The sequence below is a fragment of the Pristiophorus japonicus genome, chromosome 10 (genome assembly GCF_044704955.1).
Source record: "Pristiophorus japonicus isolate sPriJap1 chromosome 10, sPriJap1.hap1, whole genome shotgun sequence".
In the NCBI taxonomy this organism is placed as follows: Eukaryota; Metazoa; Chordata; class Chondrichthyes; family Pristiophoridae; genus Pristiophorus; species Pristiophorus japonicus.
The window spans coordinates 163,079,892-163,101,883 of NC_091986.1; the positions used below are offsets into that span (position 1 = coordinate 163,079,892).

The 21,992-nt window shown below is 41.8% G+C and overlaps 1 protein-coding gene across 3 annotated transcripts in view; it reads left to right on the top strand.

Annotated features, from left to right (window-relative positions):
• cdk8 (cyclin dependent kinase 8) overlaps positions 1 to 21,992 on the top strand; it is a 179,963-nt gene that overhangs the window by 88,034 nt on the left and 69,937 nt on the right. Inside the window, exon 1 of one of the 3 annotated variants that reach the window (XM_070892273.1) lies at positions 9,048 to 9,133. The exons of the other annotated variants lie outside the window; for them this stretch is intronic. The gene's annotated coding sequence lies outside the window, so the exon portion shown is untranslated. Of the gene's footprint in view, positions 1 to 9,047; positions 9,134 to 21,992 lie in introns of those variants that run through there. 3 annotated transcript variants of the gene reach the window in all.

Sequence of the window (21,992 nt, forward strand, 5' to 3'; positions counted from 1 at the left end):
GCTCTGTTAATAAAGGATGAGATCAGTGCGTTAGTGAGAAACTATATTGGCTTAGTTGAATCAGTTTGGATGGAGATGAGGAATAATAAGGGGAAAAAGTCACTGGTGGGTGTAGTCTATAGGCCCCCTAACAGTAGCTACACTGTTGGATGGAGTATAAATCAAGAAATAATGAAGGCTTGTAAAAGAGGAATGGCAACAATCATGGGCGATTTTTACCTTCACATTGATTGGACAAAGCAAATTGGCCAGATACCCTTGAGGAAGAGCTCAGAGTGTATCCAGAATAGTTTCCTTGAACAGTGCATTGTGGAACCAACCAGGGAGCAGGCTATCTTAGATCTGGTACTGTGTAATGAGACAGCATTAATAAATGATCTCCGCGTAAAGGATCCTCTCGAAATGAGTGACCGTAACATGATTGAATTTCAAATTCAGTTGAACGGTGAGAAAGTTGGATCTCAAACCAGTGTCCTAAGTTTAAATAAAGGAGACTACAAAGGTATGAAGGGAGAGTTGGCGAAAGTGGACTGGGAAAATAGATTAAAATGTGGGCAGACATTTAAGCAGATATTTCATAACTCTCAACAAAAATATATCCCAATGAGAAGTAGAGCCATAGAAATAGTGGATGCATTGGTGAGCATTTTCCAACAGTCTATCGACTCTGGATCAGTTCCTATAGACTGGAGACTAATGTAACACAACTTTTTTTTTAAAAAGGAAGGAGAGAGAAAACAGGTAATTATAGACCGGTTAGCCTGACATCAGTAGTGGGGAAAATGTTGGCATCAATTATTAAAGATGAAATAGCAGCGCATTTGGAAAGCAGTAACTGGATCGGTCCAAGTCAGCATGGATTTATGAAAGGGAAATCATGCTTGACAAATCTTCTGGAATTTTTTGAGGATGAAACTAGTGGAGTGGACAAGGGAGAACCAGTGGATGTGGTGTATTTGGACTTTCAAAAGGCTTTTGACAAGGTCCCACACAAGAGATTGGTGTGCAAAATTAAAGCACATGTTATTGGGGGTAATGTACTGACGTGGATAGAGAACTGGTTGGCAGACAGGAAGCAGCGAGTCGGGATAAACGGGTCCTTTTCAGAATGGCATGCAGTGACTAGTGGAGTGCTGCAGGGCTCAGTGCCGGGACCCCAGCTCTTTACAATATATATTAATGATTTAGATGAAGGAATTGAATGTAATATCTCCAAGTTTGCAGATGACACTAAACTGGGTCGCGGTGTGAGCTGTGAGGAGGTCACTAAGAGGCTGCAGGGTGACTTGGACAGGTTAGGTGAGTGGGCAAATGCATGGCAGATACAGTTTTATGTGGATAAGTGTGAGGTTATCCACTTTGGGGGCAAAAACGAAGGCAGAATATTATCTGAATGGCGGCAGATTAGGAAAAGGGGAGGTGCAACGAGACCTGGGTGTCATGGTTCATCAGTCATTGAAAGTGGGCATGCAGATACAGCAGACGGTGAAGAAGGCAAATGGTATGTTAGCCTTCATAGCTAGGGGATTTGAGTACAGGAGCAGGGAGGTCTTACTGCAGTTGTACAAGGCCTTGGTGAGGCCTCACCTGGAATACTGTGTTCAGATTTTGTCCCCTAATCTGAGGAAGGACGTTCTTGCTCTTGAGAGAGTGCAGCAAAGTTTCGCCAGACTGATTCCCGGGATGGCTGGACTGACATATGAGGAGTGACTGGATCAACTGGGCATTTATACACTGGAGTTTAGAAGGATGAGAAGGGATCTCATAGAAACATATAAGATTGTGACGGGACTGGACAGGTTAGATGTGGGAAGAATGTTCCCGATGTTGGGGAAGTCCAGAACCAGGGGACACAATCTTAGGATAAGGGGTAGGCCATTTAGGACTGAGATGAGGAGAAACTTATTCACTGAGTTGTTAACTTGTGGAATTCCCTACCGCAGGGAATTGTTGATGCCAGTTCATTGGATATATTCAAGAGGGAGTTAGATATGGCCCTTACGGCTAAAGGGATCAAGGAGTATGGAGAGAAAGCAGGAACGGGGTACTGAGGGAACGATCAGCCATGATCTTATTGAATGGTGGTGCAGGCTCGAAGGGCCGAATGGCCTACCCCTGCACCTATTTTCTATGTTTCTATGTTTCTAAGGAAAGACAGTAAGAGAGGGGATAACCATTCATGGCTAACTAAGGAAAAAAGGAATGGTATCAAATTGAAAACAAGGGCATACAATGTGGCCAAGACGAGTGGGAGGCCAGATGATAGGGAAATTTTAAAAGCCAGCAGAGAACGACTAAAAAAAAATGATTGAGAGGGAGGATAGATGATTAAAGTAAACTAGCACGAAATATAAAAACTGATCGTAAGAGTTTCTACAGGAAAAGGAAAAGAGTGGCTAAAGTAAATGTTGGTCCCCTGGAGGATGAGACTAGGGAATTAATAATGGGGAACAGGGAAATGGCAGAGACTTTGAACATATATTTTGTATTGGTCTTCACAGTCGAAAACACTAAAAACATCCCGATAGTGGATAATCAAGGGGCTATAGAGAGGGAGGAACTTAATACAATCACGATCACTAAAGAGGCAGTACTCGGTAAAATAATGGGACTAAAGGTGTACAAGTTCCCTGGACCTGATGGCGTGCATCTTAGGGTCCTAAAAGAAGTGGCTGCAGAAATAGGGGATGCATTGGTTGTAATCTATCAAAATTCCCTGAATTCTGGGGAGGTCCCAGCGGATTGGAAAACCGCAAATGTAACGCCCCTATTTTTAAAAAAAAAAAGGAGGCCGATAGAAAGCAGGAAACTATAGACCGGTTAGGCTAACATCTGTCGTTGGGAAAATGCTGGAATCCATTATTAAGGAGGCAGTAGCAGGACATTTGGACAAGCATAATTCAATGAAGCAGTGTCAGCACAATTTTATGAAAGGGAAATCATGTTTGACAAATTTTCTGGAGTTCTTTGAGGATGTAACGAGCAGGGTGTATAAAGAGGAACCAGTAGATGTGGTGTATTTAGATTTCCAGAAGACATTCGATAAGGTGCCACATAAAAGATTACTGCACGAGATAAAAGTTCATGGGATTGGAGGTAATATATTAGCATGGATCGAGGATTGGCTAACTAACAGAAAACAGAGAGTCGGGATAAACGGATCATTTTCCGGTTGGTAAACAGTGACTAGTGTGGTGCTGCAGGGATCAGTGCTGGGTCCTCAACTATTTACAATCTATATTAATGACTTGGATGAAGGGACCGAGTATAATGTAACCAAGTTTGCGGATGATACAAAGATGGGTGGGAAAGCAAATTGTGAGGAGGACACACAAAATCTGCAAAGGGATGTAGACAGGCTTAGTGAGTGGGGAAAAATTTGGCAGATGGAGTACAATGTGGGAAAATGTGAGGTTATCCACTTTGGCAGAAAAAAATAGAAAAGCAAATTATAATTTAAATGGCAAAAAATTGCCAAGTGCTGCAGTGCAGAGGGACCTGGGGGTCCTTGTGCATGAAACAGAAAAAGTTAGTATGCAGGTACAGCAAGTAATGAGGAAGGCAAATGGAATGTTGGCCTTTATTACAAGGGGTATAGAGTATAAAAGCAGAGACGTCTTGCTGCAACTGTACAGGGTATTGATGAGGCCATACCTAGAGTATTGTGTACAATTTTGGTCTCCATATTTAAGGAAGGCTGGTCAGAGAAGGTTCACTAGGTTGATTAAGGGGATGAAAGGGTTGACTGATGGATAGGTTGAGTAGGTTGGGCCTATACTCATTGGAGTTCAGAAGAATGAGAGGTGATCTTATTGAAACATATATGATAATGAGGGGGCTCGACAAGGTGGATGCAGAGGTTATTTCCACTCATAAGGGAAACTAACACTCGGGGACATAGTCTCAGAATAAGGGGACGCCCATTTAAAACTGAGATGAGGAGGAATTTCTTCTGAGAGTTGTAAATCTATGGAATTCTCTGCCCCAGAAAGCTATGGAGTCTGGGTCATTGAATATATTTAAGGCGGAGATAGACAGAATTTTGAGCGATAAGGGAATAAAGGGTTATGGGGAGCGGGCAGGGAAGTGGAGCTGAATCCATGATCGGATGAGCCATGATCTTATTAAATGGCGGAGCAGGCTCAAGGGGTCAAATGGCCTACTCCTGCTCCTATTCCTTATGTTCTTCTCATTGGGGCTTACACACCTTGTGGGTGTGTTGCGTCTTTTGTTACTGGAGTAAAAACTTGTATTTTGGCAAACCATAACCACTTTAACAAAACATCACAAAGTCTACAAATAAATCAATAATAGTAAACTTTATGTATAACATTTTGTTCTTTACTATTTCAGCATGTATTCGAATAAACAAGGAGACCAGTAAACATCTACCATGTATATGTAGCTTTTTCTTTACATACTTTCTCTTCCAAAGACACTATTCTACTGTGTGGTTCTATGGGTGCAGTCGGTTCTCCGATCCATTATCCAGGTGACCATTCTTCCCATGTGATCCTAGACGGTGAATGCCCAGAAATGAGGTCCACATCCACCCGCATGCATTTTCCATCTGAAGTCATTGACCATTACTGAACAACATGTGCAAGGGCGAAGCCTGGATGAGTGCAGCTCCAACAACGCAAGAATGTTGACACTATCCTGCACAAAGCCGCCCATTTGCTTGGCACCCATCCACCACCATAAATATTCACTCCCTCTACCACTGGCGCACCGCATCTGTAGTGTGTTGCATCTACAAGGTGCACTGCAGCAACTGCCGAGGCTTCTTCAACAGCACATCTCAGAAGGACAAGGACATGGAAACACCACCACCTCCAAGTTCCCCTCCAAGTCATACACCATCCTGACTTGGAAATATATCGTAATTCCTTCATCACTCGGCCAAAATCCTGGAACTCCCTACCTAACGGCAGCATGGGAGTACCTTCACCACTGGACTGCAGCAGTTCAAGAAGGTGGCTCACCAACACCTTCTCAAGGGCAATTACAGATGGGCAATTAATGCCAGCCTTACCAACAACGCCCACATCCCGTGAATGTTAAAAAAAAAAAATCATCTCTATACTGGCGATCGTAGTCTCATTCCCTTGTCCTTTCCCCATATCCTTTAAATTTTTCTCTCATCTTAAATCTATCAAAGATTCTGCCTCCACCACTATTTCTGGTAGGGTGTTGATTTCCTCACAACCCTCAGCTTTTATATATAAAAAAAAATCTACGGCCTTGCTTCATTATTCTAAGGTCCTGCTTACCCAAAGAGTGGTGCTACTACAGGGAGTGGTTGAAGCGAATAGTATAGATGTATTTAAGGGGAAGCTAGACAAGCATATGAGGGAGAAGGGAATAGAGGGTAATGTTGATAGATTTAGATGAGGAAAGATGGAAGGAGGCTCGATTGGAGCATAAATGCCTGTATGGACTGGTTGGACCGAATGGCCTGTTTCTATGCCTATATCTTATGTAATCATTCTTTTGGTAATGATTTTTAATGTATGTGCCCGAGTAACCAACTCACTGATGAATAGAAGTAGTTTTCCTCATCAACCTCATCAAAACTGCTCATGGGGGTGGGGGGGGTCCCTGTCGCGAGAAGAGTAATGGTCATAATACTGCTCCCTGAGGAACACCATTGTTTTGCATTGCTCCAATTGATTATTCTGTCCTTTTGCCAACTTCCTGTCAATATTGCTGCATCCCAATTCTGTGGACCTTATTTTTATTAACAAACTTCTAATGTAGCACCTTTATCGAGTGTTTTTTGAAAATCCATTTACAATAACATCCACTGCATTTTCTTTATCAATGCACTGTTATTTGCTCAGTGAACTCTTAAATTCTATAAATCTGTGTTGGCAGTCCTTAATTAACCCATGACTCTCTAAGTTAGTACTAATGTTATGCTATGTCGTAGCAAGTAGATGCTTATGCACAACAGATAAGCTTGACTGTTATTTCGTTACATGGCTTATCCCTTTCTCCCTTAAACAGTCTTCTGGCACAGCTGAACAGAGATGTGTTAAGAAGTTGAATTGGAGACTTACGGAGCTATCAGTAACACTGCTTGATCTTGATTTCTCTTCCCCCCCCCGCAAAAAATAGGGAAAGGAACTTCATGTTCTAATTCGGGGATCAACAAGTTATGGGCTTGATGGGCTGAATATGAATTTTCTCCCTACAGACTTCATGCTTATGAGTTTATTCCAGCATCGAAATGAAGACATTTAAGCTGTTTTGGATATTTTACCTGCATCTTTTTGAAGTAATTTCTCTTGCCTCTTTGTAAATTACTTGTCTCCTTTTTTTGTATCAAGCCCATTATACACCGGGCTACTCTCTTCTGGATGAGTTCAACATTTGTAAACAATTTTTTAAGTTCTACTGCAATAATTTTCCTAATTTTGGAGTGTTAATGCACCAAGAGAACCTGAGAGAGACAGTATGGGAGCTGTCTGAAAACAGCTGCACATGTTCATCAAGTTGGTAATTCAACAAGCTGACTGCTTCAAGCAATCCCAGTTGAATACAGGCCCTATTTTGTTTCAAGCAGATCTCCCTGTGGGTTAATCATGAGTGCTGGCTGTTTGTCACTTTGAAGATTTATATGCTTATAAATTATCTTTTATTACAAACTAAAGACTGGATTTGCAGTAAGGGCTACATGATATGATGGTTGAGCCATTCTTTGATGATCAGTGTCAGATTAAGGCCTTGTCATAAGGTCAGAAGTGAGGTCATTCGTAGGAACAGGAGTCGGCCTGCGGGGGGAGTGGGGTGATTGGTGGTGGGTGGCAGCTGGACGAGAAAATGTCTTGTCTCATTAATGTGGTTGAATTTTTTTTTGTGAAAGTTAAGAGTGGTTTCCAAAATCCAGCAAATGTGTGGATGTGGACCAATGGTGAAAATATATCACTTCAGTTTGGTCTGTGCCAGCTCCTCGGCCTGTGCTGCAGAGAAATTTCTATGCTCTAGCCAACTGTAAATCTGTGCTTACCAAATTGCCATAAGATTTTCTATTCAACCATAAATAATAGTATAGAATACATGACTCTAAAATAGAGACTGAATTATGCATATGCACCCTGTTCCAATTATTCCCTGCTCTCGAACCCGACTTCACTTGAAGACTATACTTAATCTTGACTCTCTGTGTGCAATAGCACAAGACTGGTATATAAAATGAAAGCCATCCATTTCTGTTTTTCACAGAATAATGGACACATTAATGGAATTTGATCTAAAAACACCAGTAAAAATTCCAGCTGGACTTAAAAGATGCCATGGCACTATTTGAGGAAGAGCAGGAAGATGAAGGGTCTCAGACCTGAAACGTTAACTGTTTCTCTCACAACAGATGCTGCTTGGCCTGCTGAGTGTTTCCAGCATTTTCAGATTTTCCTGGTGGTCTGGCCAACATTTATCCCTCATCCAACATTATTAAAACAGATTATTTAGTCATTTATCTCATTTCTGTTTGAGACGTTGATGTGGACAAGTGGGTGCCACATTTCCTAGATTACAAAAGTAATTCATTGGCTGTGAAGCACTTTGGGATGTCCTGCGGTCCTGAGTGTTGCTATATGAATGCAAGTTTCATCTCTTCAGAATATCATCAGTGTAAGTCGGTGGTCCTGATGTTTCATCAAGCCTTACATATTTTTTGAAAGTATCTTCTCTATACTGCATTATCTTAAGGCATATCTTTATATAATTATACATTAATTAACATTTTATTCTGTTACCCATTTGTTTTCTCTACCAGAGAACAGATACATCAGCCTTTTTATAGAACAGAAACAAGTCACATAGTTGCTGTTCTAACATTGTAAAATCAAAAATGGTGATGCAGGAGCTGTGTCATTGTTCACATCCTCTAATGGTAACCTGGACTTCAAGAGTGAAGTTGTAATAACTGATGAGGAAATAGAATTTCTGTTGGCTTATCAGTGTGGTCATAAAGTTTAAGGAAGTAAATAAAACTTAAATTGGAAAAAAAATCGTGTTTTTTAATCACTGAAGACTTCCCATGAGCAAGTCTGTTTCAATTAACTTTCAGTTGGAATGGCAGTTTGGGCGGAGCATGTTAACAGAAATGGCTACTAAAACTAGACATTCCTTTGGGGCCAGATTTCTTTTGAGCCTTGAGATCTAGTTATTTGAACAAATTTTGTCAGCTTTCATGTTTTCGAGAGAAAATTATTCATTGAGTAAGCTGAAATACCTCAATGAAGATATCAAGGCGATATCTCTTTACAATATTCTGTTACCATCTATGATGCCAACCTGACCATACTGCTCTTTTTAAATAAAAAATCTAGCATGGAACATTCCTGGATTTTACACAGGAATAATATACCATCCTTGCTCAAGTATCCGTGAGGTATCTAAATCATTATTGGTATGAGAGAGAGCAGATCAAAATCATCACCTGTCCAGAAGAGGTACTTTAATACTGGCATTTATGAATCAGTTAATTTAAAGATTTGATGTCTGAATATTCTGTAACTGAGTTACAAAATATTAGATGTTGGGATATTTGTGTACATTACATATTTTATAGTGATTGCATGGTATTATGCTACCTAGAGGAGAAATTCATTTGTCGAAAATGAAACTCAACCCTATTGCAATTAAGAGAAAAGTAATTGAGGGCAGTTCTAATAACTGTAAGCTCCACATTAAGGTAAATAGTAATGACATTTTGCTGAAAACACAACTGCATACAATTTTTGAAGTACTGGATTTATGTTGGGAGTTATTCAGCATATTACTCCACACAGTGACATTGAACATTAAGTGTTTTTTAACACTATATGTTGGTGAAATAAAATACAATTTACTCAATGGGTTGGAATATTCTCAATACCAAGAGAAAATTACAAACTCTACATTTTGAGTAAATTATTATGTTATGGCCACTATTCCATCTCTGAGCAATAGATTTTCTTAAAGTATGTAAATATCTATTCAGTATAAGTGAAAAGTAAACTATATAACTCACCATTACAGGCTGACTATGAGGATTTAAATGAAAAGCCTACATTACTAATCTGAGTCTGGTGCTTCTGAGTTCTGGCTCTTGGACATATGAAAGAACATCCATAAGTGTGCAGTGGTAAATTCTATCTTCTCTTTTCTGTCTTAAGTTATAGTACAGTGTTCCCATGTTATACCAGCCATCCAAATGTAGGGCCACAAATTTAAAATACGCACATTTCTCGTGTCATACATATGTATTTTGCCACTCTTACCATCTGTCGTTTGCTGATCAAAACAGATTTATGTTTCTGTAGCTGTTTATCCTTCATTATCACCTTATCGTATCCATTGCCAGGTCTGAGCTTGGTGCCCACTGCAGAACTGGATAGTGGTGCTGCATTGAAATGAGCAATAATGGAATAAACTACATCAAAAGTAATACTCTCAGCCATGAACATCACAGTGAATGGCAGAACCATAACTTGATGGTGGTATAACATTGGATCACTATTTAAAAATTAGTTTAAGTTGTACATTGCATTTGATATTCTTTGTGTCCTGCTTTATTTATCATTAATCTGTGCCCATGGAGCTTAGTATTGTAAATGTTTTAAAGTCCAATTAGCTACTTAGCCTAAGTATGAACTGATGTATTGAAAATTATAATACTGCACTTTTAGCTGAGCTAGCTGATTCAGGAGTAGGCCATTTAGCCCCTCGAGCCTGTTCTGCCATTCAATGAGGTCATGGCTGATCAGTGACCTAACTTCATATACCCGCCTTTGCCCCATAACCCTTAATACCTTTGGTTAACAAAAAGTCTATGAATCACTAATTTAAAATTAACAATTGACCTAGCATTAACTGCCGTTTGCGGAAGGTAGTTCCAAACTTCTGCCACCTTTTGCATGTAGACGTATTTTCTAACTTCGCTCCTGAAAAGCCTGGCTCTAATTTTTAGGCAATGTCTCCTTGTCCGAGAGTCCCCAACCAGCGGAAATAGTTTCTCTCTCTCTCTCTACCCAAGCCTTATTATGTTGAAAACTTCAATCAAATCAAATCAAATTCCGGTGAAAACAACCAAGTTTGTGTAATCTCACCTCGTAATTTAACCCTTGGAGACCAGGTATCATTCGAGTAAAGCTAGGCTGTACTTCCTCCAAGGCCAATATATCCTCCTTTAGTTGTGGTGCCCAGAACTGAATACAGTACTCCAGGTGTGGTCTAACCAGAGCTTTGTATAGCTGTAGCATGACTTCTACCCCCGTGTATTCTAAACCTCAAAATATAACGGTCAGCATACCATTAGCCTTTTTGATTATTTTTTGTACCTGTCCATCACATTTTAATGATCTATGTACATGGGCCCCTAAGTCTCTTTGAACCTCCAGTGCTTCTAGCTTTTCATCATTTAGAAAGTATTCTGATCTATCCTTTTTTCATCCAAAGTGGATGATCTTCATTTGCCTGCATTGAAATCCATTTGCCACAACTTTGGCCATTCACTTAATCTATTAATATCTTTGTAATTTTATGCTTCCATCTACACTGCTAACAATACCACCTATCTTTGCGTCATAGGCAAACTTGGGTATGTGGCTCTCTATCCCGCCGTATAATGCCTTTAACGTCCCAAGGTACTCAACAGGAGTGTTATCAAACAATATTTGACACCAAACCACATGAGATATTAGGACAGAGCTTGGTCAAAGAGTTAGGTTTTAATGTGCGTCTTAAAGGGAGAGAGAGAGGCGGAGAGGTTCAGGAAGGGAACTCCAGAGCTTCAGGCTGAGGTAACTGAAGGCACAGCGGCCGATGGTGGAGCGATTGAATGGTAGCGGAAGGTCTTCCCTCATTGTTGAATTAGTTGTTTTTGGTTGGGTTGGCACTAAAATTGGTCTTGGTGCCTGGGATAGGGACGGGGAATATCAACCAAGGTCTGCCTTCATGATAGCTATCCCTTAAGAGGAAAGTACATGTGTGTAAATGTTAATGAGTAGAAGATCTGGATCTGCTGCAATTTAACCTGTCCCCACATTCAATACCTTAATGATAATCACTTGTTTTCAGATTTCTCCTTAGTTCGCCCTTCCCTATCTTTGTAACCTCCTCCAGCCCTACAACGTCCTGAGATCTCTGTGTTCCTCTAAATCTGGCCTCTTGTGCATCCCTAATTTTCATCGCTCCACCATTGGCGAGTTTGCCTTCAGCTGCTTAAGCCCTCAGCTCTGGAATTCCCTCCCTTAACCTCTCCGTCTCTCTCCCTCTTTCTCCTCCTTTAAAACCTCTGACCAAGCTTTTGTCTAAATATCTGCTTATGTGGCTCAGTGACATTTTGTTTGATCACATTGCAGTGAAGCACCTTGGGACATTTTACTACGTTAAAGGCGCTATATAAAATGCAAATTGTTATGGGTGACATGAAGAATAGCTACTGGGGTGAAAGTCATTTTCTTCTCTTTCCCCAATTGTCCACATGTGCTGTTGCCAGTCAAGTGAACAGATAACTTAGTTCTGAAAAATATCTGCTCATCAGCAGCTCATCCATTCAATTCTTTCTAACTGCCTTAAAGTGGCAACATTCAGTTGCCCTGCATACAGCTAAAACCAGGACCTCAACTCAGTAAGAGATAGTCTGATCATTCCACTGGACTCTGCAAATCTGCAATTTCGTATTTTAAAAATCAGAATACTTTTGCCAGTGACTTAAGACTTCACAGATCTGAGATCGTTCTTTTCTTCTCATTAACATGTACTACTTCCTGCAGTATGTGATATGCATGTGCATTGTGTAGTACTTTTTCCTTCCCAAATAGTATTGTGGGCTGAACAATTTGTTTCAAGCTCCTATCACCAGGGACTCACTGTCTATTTTTTTTCTGCTAGATGGAGCACTTTGTTGTAGTTCAATCACCGGTTTAGGTGAAAAAGCCAGCAGGACCTGACCCAGCCCACAAAAGCACACCTTTGTTGGCCAATCATGGAGTGACGACTGCAACTGTGGTGCCGTCCTGACTGAAGAAGGAAGCGTTGAAGTGGGGCTATACCGGGTTTAAAAAAAACTCTTGGCAACAATTTATTCTTTCAAATGACTCCTATAATTTGGTATTCAAAATCACTGTCATTTTGTAGTACCTGTACTTTTAAATCAATATTATTCACACATTGCCCAGTTTTCTCTCTTTATAACTATGTAATAATTGGAAAACAAAGGTTTAAATTGTGTGTTTCAAACAATTGTCCAACATTCCTTACTTTTTTTTGCTATCGGAATGAAATTCTTCATTGAAGAAATATGTTTGTCAAAAAAATCATTTTCGCAGGATCTGCTTTTGAGGTTATTTCCTTTTACTTCTAGTTAGAATCAATATTGGAGAGTTAATATTACAACAATATTACAACAATAATGCATAAATTTAGTCTCTGTTTTCTCTCAATCACCAGGCTACAAAAAAAGCCTGAAAGTTAAGTCTGCATTTTAAGTATGCAATCACTATATGCTCCAGAACTTGCATCTGCTGGGAAGGAAATTGCTTTAAAATGGGCCATCTTGCTTGAATTGTGTTTTTGTTTTTCTGGATATGTTTCTGAAGTCTACAATTCTACAAAAACACACTACAGTTTCAACAAAAGCAGCAGTAGGGCATAGTTGTCTGTTTGAATGCTAAAAGGAGCAATTGATGACTTTATTGAAATCTTCTGCTTGATGCAATTTCTTGACAACTATTAATTCCAACATGCAGTACAGTTATATAAAGATAGAACATTACAGAGGTTAGGTCAATAAAAGACTCGGATCTGCAATGAAAATTGGTTCAGAGCAGATGAAATGTATCTGGCTTATCTCCTCAGGAAATTGAGATACCGGTGGTTGTTGATTTGATGCTGCAGTATCTGCAGTTTTCATCATGCTCCAATCCCTTTTTCCGAAGTTTCACAAGTTGACAGCAGATGTGAGGTATAAAGAATATTGCAGATAGATTTGAATCAATTGGCAATGTGAAAAGGATTTGAAAGCTGTAGATTGATTTTTTGAAGAGACTGAAGAAACACAAAATTGTTTAAAGTAAAGAATTTCTAGTAAAGAGAGAAATACTTTATTGCTTGTAACATGGTATTGTAGTGTGTGGCATACTGTGGTGATGCACAATTCAAATAAATATTGCAAATAAGCTGAACTACTGTGACTTTCGCAGTCATTGGGGGTTGGCATGCAGGTGCAGCGGGCGGTTGGGAGAGCAAATGGCATGTTGACCTTCGTAACGAGGGGATTTGAGTACAGGGGCGGGGAGGTGTTGCTGCGGTTGTGTCGGGCCTTGGTGAGGCCGCACCTGGAGTATTGTGTGCGGTTTTGGTCTCCTGACTTGAGGAGGGACGTTCTTGCTATTGAGGGAGTGTGGCGAGGGTTCGCCAGATTGATTCCCGGGATGGCGGGACTGACATATCAAGAGAGACTGGATCAATTGGGCTTGTATTCACTAGAGTTCAGAAGAATGAGAGGGGATCTCATGGAAACGTTTACGATTCTGACGGGTTTCGGCAGGTTAGATGCAGGAAGAATGTTCCCAATGTTGGGGAAGTCCGGAACCAGGGGCCATAGTCTAGGGATGGGGGTTGGGCCATTTGGGACTGAGATGGGGAGAGGCTTCTTCACCCAGAGGTTGGCGAACCTGTGGAATTCTCTGCCACAGAGGGTTATTGAGGCCAATTCACTAAATATATTCAAAAAGGAGTTAGATGTAGTCCTTACTACTAGGGGAATCAAGGGGTATGGCGAGAAAGCAGGAATGGGGTCCTGAAGTTGCATGTTCAGCCATGAACTCATTGGCGGTGCAGGCTCGAAGGGCCGAATGGCCTACTCCTGCACCTATTTTCTATGTTTCTATTATGTTTCTATGTTGCGATATGGTATCGTGTAATCACAAAGAAACGTGACAAAAGCAAAATACTGCCGATGCTGGAAATATGAAACAAAAACAGAAAATGGAACATCCTCCGGTCAGGCAGCATCTATGGAGCGAGAAACAGAGTTAATTCAGGTTGATGACCTTTCATTAGAACTGGAAGATGTTTAAGATTAACAGGAGGGGGAAGAAAGGAACAAAGGGGAAGGTCTGATAGGGTGGTAAAATGGTACAAGGCAAAAGGGGGTGGTAATGTAAAGAAACAAAAGATCGGTCCAAAGGCGATGTAACTGGTTACAGCATAATAGAGATGGCAAGGAAAGCATGGAAAATCTGGCCAAGAGGAGAAGGATCCCATGGCCTGGGAATGTGGCGGAGAAAACTGGGTAGACCCAGGGGTATGGATCACCCCGCCGGTCATGTACCGATAGGGAGATCCCCAGCCCACACCTCCTCCACTCGCAGTGGCTTTGGTGCAGCCATCCTCCATTACTGGCACCTGCTGTGTTGAGGAAATGGGACGCTGGTTAAGATAAAAAGTTATTAAACTCGATGTTAAGACTGGAAGGCTGTGAAGTGCCTAATGAAAGATGAGGTGCTGTTTCTCAAGCTTGTACGAGCTTCATTACAATAATGTAGGAGGCCAAGGACATAGGTCAGAGTGGGATGGAGAATTAAAGTGGCAAGCGACCGGAAGCTCGGTCACACTTGCAGACTGCATGGAGGTGTTGAGCAAAGTGATCAGCTAATCCCTTAGTCTCCCCAATGTCGAGGAGACCACATTGTCAACAGCGAATATAGTATACCATTTGGAAGACACACTAAAAGCAAGTGTTTTGTATTTTGTAATCAGTATCGTTGCTGTTGATTTCATCAAGCTTGTGTTCAAATTTGTTGTTAATGGCCGATTATCTTCAACTCAGCTGTCACAACCTTAATTGAGATTCGGATATCCTGCTAATGGCTGTAAGGGTATCTGGTAAAGTATTATATCCGATAAACGTTCCCCAATCATTTTAATTAATGGCTGTTAATTTGGAGTTAATTTTTGTTTCACGAAAAACTTAATTGCTTTTTACCTCATTCTAATACTGCGATGAGAATTAGCATTATAAACTATTGTGGAATGCAGTTATTTTACTTATTATATAATTTAGATCATGATTATGTCTTCCTCTCGCCATGCTATAGTATCATAGATGCCTTCCCTTCTCATACGGTGCTCTCAGTAGCAATGAAAACTTTTTTATCCTCAAAGTTGAGTTTCATTTCAAGATTCAAGAAATTTGTTTCTATTGTCTTCTGCTTGCTCTTACTCCTTATTCCCCCACCCCACCCCAAACAATAGAGTAGCAACAAGAAGCCCAAAGCTCTAATATGACTTCTGATGCCTCGAATGTTTAATTTACATTTCCTACATTATAAGAGTGACGACATCACAAAAGTCCTTATTGTAAAACGTTTTGCGACATCCTGAGGTCGTGAATTAGTTCTATCTTTCTATCTTTCTCGTACTCTGACCTTCTAGTTAGCCAAAGCTTTCCCAGTAACCAACTTTTTGTATACAGAATTTCAAAGCTTTATTAGTCTACAGCACAGAAGTTTAAAGCCTGATACTGGTTTGGTTGCACTCCTTCTCACAATTTAAGTGTAGATCATACCTATTGAACTGTCAAAAAATAGACTTATTGTAAATGTTCAAATCATGATGGGTCTGCCACCATCTTTGCTCAATGATTTTGGACTGCTGTGAATATTATGAAGATCTGAAAACTAGTTCTTTGAAGACATTCTGTGATTAAAAGTTACTTGCCCATTAATGTCAGCTTTTTGTTTATATCTTGTGAAATCCATGTGATTCTTCGTCCTGCTTTGAAAGACTTGAGAAATCTTCCAAACTGTCTGTTATCCCAGCTTCAATCTTGAATTGCTGATTTGGTTGTAAATCCTAGCAATGCATTGATTTTTGAAAGATTACATGGTCAGCAGTTATGCTGATGACTGACAAAGCATAACTTTTTTTTTTTCGATTGCTGAATCCGGCTTTTTTGCTCGGTGTAGCAAAAATGCAGCATAAAGTTTCATGTTGGATTTTAACAGGGAGCATCATTGTCAATTCTGATTATAACAAGTGCCATGTATAATTTGTTGGAAACAAAGTGCTCACTATTTTCTGAAAATAATATTTCTGTAAACTGTATGGGCCCAAGTTTCCACATGATTTGCGCCTGATTTTTAGGAGCAACTGGTGGAGAACGGACTATCTTAGAAATCGCAATTCTCCACTTTTTTTTTCCTGCAGTTCAAGTCAGTTAGAACAGTTTCACTTTGGAACAGAATTTTTTTCTTCAAAAGGGGGGCTTGTCCGGCCACTGACGCCTGATTTCAAAGTTTCCACAGTGAAAACGTACTCCAAACTGACTTAGAATGGAGCAAGTGAAGATTTTTGTAGAACTGAAAAAACCTTGTCTACACATTAAAAAATCAGGCGCAGGTTACAAATTAGGCGTCCAGAACGAGGTGGGGGGGGGAAGGGAAGTCATTAAATTCTACAATAAATCCTTATTTATACTTATACAAATATTATACAAATAAATCCAACCTGAATAAACATTTATAAGCAAAGAAAAGATTAAATAAACCATCTTCCTATCTGTGTGAAAGTGCTTCAGTCAGCTCAGCGGTGTGGCGTCGTTCCCGCGAACGGGAGGGAGGGAGGGAGGGGCAGTTGGGCAGTAAGCAGGCAGCAAGCAGCCTTCCACTTAAGGTGGAAGCCTTACAGTCAGCTCAGCGGTGTGGTGTCGTTACCGCGAACGGGAAGGAGGGAGGGGCAGTAAGCAGGTAGCAAGCAGCCTTCCACTTGAGGTGGAAGCCTTACAGTCAGCTCAGCGGTGTGGCGTCGTTCCCGCGAACGGGAGGGAGGGAGGAGGCAGCCGTTCCTGACGGCGGGCGGGGGGGGAAGGAGGCAGTGAGAAGGCTGCAGGAAGCCTCAGAAGTTGAGCAGCCATTCCCGACGACAGGGGGGGGGGGGGGGGAGAGAGGCTGTCGGGAAACGGCTGCCTCAACTTCTGAGGCTTCCTGCAGCCTTCTCACTGCTGCAAGAAGCTTCAGTGCTGATCATAGAAGGGCAATGTGCTTTTATTAAAAAATGTTCAAAAATTAAACCGCTACAAAGAACTACAAAAATGGCCGAGTGCCAATGTTTCCTTCACACTGCGCGTGCGCGAACGCTCCAACGCGCACGCGCAGCTTTGCCGGCACGAAAAAAACTAATTTAAATAGTACCCGCCCCCTTCCACTTACAAAATCGGCACGAATGGTAGGCTCTACCCCCCTGGGAGCCGCGCCAAGCAGACATGGAGCTGCAGGGCGCTCCGGAATCGCGCGGTTTTTTTTTTTTCAGGCGCCGTTTTTGGCGCGAAAAACAGGCGCCCACCTCGGAGGGGCGCTCCTTTTGTAGCGTGTGGAAACTTAAAGCCTATATTTCTATCTAATATTACCACATCATAGTTAACCTAAGATGCAACTAAAAAAAATCAAATAGTTCATTTATACCCAAGACGTTTCTGACTGGAACGACTAGATCTACCCCTTTGCCGTATCTTTTTTATTTTCTTCCTGTTATTGACTGTCACAACCATGAGCGATGAGATGCAAGTATTACATCATTGTTTTCCAGGCAAGACGAAGGAAAACTGTTCTTAAGAATAAAGTCACTGATTCTGCCTTGAAATAAGAAAAAGATTGACTGAAGAAAGTGGCTACTATGGTGGTTTAGCTCACTTTTATTATTTGTTCTTGGGCTGTGGGTGTCACTGGCACCCTAATTGCCCTCGAGAAGGTGGTGGTATTCCACCCTCTTGAACTGCTCCAATCAGTGTGGTGAAGGTGCTCCCACAGTGCTGTTAGTTGGGAGGTCCAAGATTTTCACTCCCTCCACCAATGTCATAGAGTGCACTATCTACGATATGTACTACAGCAATTCGACAAGGGTTCTTGAATGAACGGCAATATATTTCCAAGTCAGGATAGTGGGTGACTTGGATGTGCTGGTGTTCCCAAGAATCTGGAGCCCTTGTCCTTCTCGGTGGTCGAGGTCGCAGGTTTGGGTAGGTGCTGTCGAAGAAGCCTTGACTAATTGCTGTAGTACATATTGTAGATAGTACACTGACGTTGGTGGAGGGAGTGAAAGTTTAAGATGGTGGACCAGGTACCAATCAACCAGGCTGCGTTGCCCTGGATAGTATTGAGCTGCTTGCATATTGATGGAGCTGCACGCATCCAAGCAAGTGGAGAGTATTCCATCACAATGCTGATTTGTGCCTTGTAGGTGGTAGAAGGATTTTGGGGAGTCAGAAGCTGAGCAACTCACCACAGAATATCCATCCTCTGACCTGCTCTTGTAGCCACGGTATTTAAGTGGCTGGTCCAGTTGAGTTTCTGGTCAATGGTGATCCCCAGAATGTTAGTGAGGGGTTCAACGATGTTAATGCCATTGAATGTCAAGGGAGTTGGTTAAAGTTTCTCTTGTTGGAAATGATCATTGCTTGGCACTTACATAAGAACATAAGAATTAGGAACAGGAGGAGGCCATCTTGCCCCTCGAGCCTGCTCCGCCATTCAAAAAGATCATGGCTGATCTGGCCGTGGACTCAGCTCCACTTACCCGCCCGCTCCCCATAACCCTTAATTCTCTTATTGGTTAAAAATCTATCTATCTGTGATTTGAATACATTCAATGAGCTAGCCTCAACTGCTTCCTTGGGCAGAGAATTCCACAGATTCACAACCCTCTGGGAGAAGAAATTCCTTCTCAACTCAGTTTTAAATTGTCTCCCCCGTATTTTGAGGCTGTACCCCCTAGTTCTACTCTCCCCGACCAGTGGAAACAACCTCTCTGCCTCTATCTTGTCTATCCCTTTCATTATTTTAAATGTTTCTATAAGATCACCCCTCATCCTTCTGAACTCCAACGAGTAAAGACCCAGTCTACTCAATCTATCATCATAAGGTAACCCCCTCATCTCCGGAATCAGCCTAGTGAATCGTCTCTGTACCCCCTCCAAAGCCAGTATATCCTTCCTTAAGTAAGGTGACCAAAACTGCACGCAGTACTCCAGGTGCGGCCTCACCAATACCCTGTACGGTTGCAGCAGGACCTCCCTGCTTTTGTACTCCATCCCTCTCGCAATGAAGGCCAACATTCCATTCGCCTTCCTGATTACCTGCTGCACCTGCAAACTAACTTTTTGAGATTCATGCACAAGGACCCCCCAGGTCCCTCTGCACCGCAGCATGTTGTAATTTCTCTCCATTCAAATAATAATCCCTTTTACTGTTTTTTTTTTTTTCCCCCCAAGGTGAATGACCTCAAATTTCCCACATTGTATTCCATCTGCCAAACCTTAGCCCATTCGCTTAACCTATCTAAATCTCTTTGCAGCCTCTCTGTGTCCTCTACACAACCCGCTTTCCCACTAATCTTTGTGTCATCTGCAAATTTTGTTACACTACACTCTGTCCCAACTTCCAGGTCATCTATGTATATTGTAAACAGTTGTGGTCCCAGCACCCGATCCCTGTGGCACACCACTAACCACCGATTTCCAACCCGAAAAGGACCCATTTATCCCGACTCTCTGCTTTCTGTTCGCCAGCCAATTCTCTATCCTCGTGCAGGTCTGGGGTTTTGTTGAGATGGTGGCGGATAGCATGCTGCGGAATGGAGTCGGGGACACTTGTGTCAAAGGCAGAGTGTTGATTAAGGAGATCTTCGAAGTGCTCCTTCCAGCAGACCCTAACTGCCTCGGTGTCTTTGATGAGTGTTTCCCATTCTTGGCCAGCAGTGGGGTGGGGCCTTGGGTGCTTGGGCCGTAGCTGGACTTGACTGTGGTGAAGAATCCTCTCACGTCATGGCTGTCGGCCAGTTACTGAATCTCCTGTGCTTTCTCCACCCATCATCTATTCTTTAGGTCGCGGGTCATTTGTTGAACCTCTGCCTTCAGCAGTCTCTTTTATTACCCTGGGATGCATTTCATCAGGACCAGGGGACTTGCCTACCTTGAGTCCCATTAGCCTCTCCAGCACTACCTCCCGAGTGATAGTGATTGTCTCAAGGTCCTCCCCTCCCACATTCCCGTGACCAGCAATTTTTGGAATGTTTTTTGAGTCTTCCACTGTGAAGACCGAAGCAAAATAATTGTTTAAGATCTCAACCATTTCCACATTTCCCATTATTAAATCCCCCTTCTCAACTTCTAAGGGACCAACATTTACTTTAGTCACTCTCTTCCGTTTTATATATCAGTAAAAGCTTTCAACTATCTGTTTTTATGTTTTGTGCAAGTTTACTTTCGCAATCTATCTTTCCTTTCTTTATTGCTTTCTTAGTCATTCTTTGCTGTCGTTTAAAATTTTCCCAATCTTCTAGTTTCCCACTAACCTTGGCCACCTTATACGCATTGGTTTTTAATTTGATACTCTCCTTTATTTCCTTGGTTATCTACGGCTGGTTATCCCTTCTCTTACCGCCCTTCTTTTTCACTGGAATATATTTTTGAGCATTATGAAAGAGCTCCTTAAAAGTCCTCCACTGTTCCTCAATTGTGCCACCGTTTAGTCTGTGTTCCCAGTCTACTTTAGCTAACTCTGCCCTCATCCCACTGTAGTCCCCTTTGTTTAAGCATAGTATGCTCGTTTGCGACCAGCACTTCCTCACCCTCAATCTGTATTACAAATTCAACCATACTGTGATCACTCATTCCGAGAGGATCTTTTACTAGGAGATAGTTTATTATTCCTGTCTCATTACACAGGACCAGATCTAAGATAGCTTGTTCCCTTGTAGGTTCTGTAACATACTGTTCTAAGAAACAATCCCGTATGCATTCTATGAATTCCTTCTCAAGGCTACCCCGTGCGATTTGATTTGACCAATTGATATGTAGGTTAAAATCCCCCATGATTACTGCAGTTCCTTTTTCACATGCCTCCATTATTCCCTTGATTATTGTCTGCCCCACCGTGAAATTATTATTTGGGAGCCTATAAACTACGAGCACCAGTGACTTTTTCCCCTTACTATCTCTAATCTCCACCCACAATGATTCAACATTTTGTTCATTCGAGCCAATATCATCTCTCACACTTGTGTGGAGTCAACTGCACAGGGTGGGAGGAAGAATAATGGAAGAGCTATAGTGGTAGGGGATTCAATAGTTGGGAGCAGGCAGGCGTTTCTGTGGTCGTAGATGTAACTCCAGGATGGTATGTTGCCTCGCTGATGCCAGGGTGAAGGATGTCATGGAGCGGCTGCAGAGCATTTTGGGGGAAGAAAGTGAACAGCCAGAGGTCTTGGTCCATATTGGGACTAATGAGATAGGTAGAAAGAAGGATGAGGTCGTGCAGGCAGAGTTTAGGGAGCGAGGAAAGAGATTAAAAAGCAGGACCTCAAAGGTAGTAATCTCCTGATTATTCCCTGTGCCATGAACTGAGTACAGAAACTGGAGGATGGAGCAGATGAATGCGTGGCTGGAAAGATGGTGCAGGTAGGAGGGCTTTTGTTTCCTGAGGCATTGGGACTGCTTCTGGGGGAGCTGGGACCTGTACAAGCCAAATGGGTTGCACCTCAACAGAGCCGGGACCAATATCCTCGCGGGGATGTTTGTTGGTGCTGTTGGAGAGGGTTTAAACTAGCTTGGCAGGGGGATGGGAACCTGAAAATAGATTCAGTAGGGAGGGGAGTAAAGCTGGAATTAGAAAGCAAAAATAAAGAAAGTGAGTTTGAAGGAGACGAGCAGAAAAAAAGGGTTTTTAAAAAAAAAAAAATTTAAAGGCTCTTTCTCTAAAGGCACGTCGCTTTCATAACAAAATAGATGCGTTGACCCCACAAATCGATTCAAATGGGTATGATCTGATGGCCATTACAGAGACGTGGTTGAAAGGTGACCAGGATTGGAACAAAATATTCAGGGGTATTTGACAATCCGGTCGGACAGACAGAAAGGAAAAGGAGGTGGGGTAGCTCTGTTGATAAAGGATGGAATCGATGCAATAGTGAGAAACGATACTCGCTCAAATGATCAGGATGTT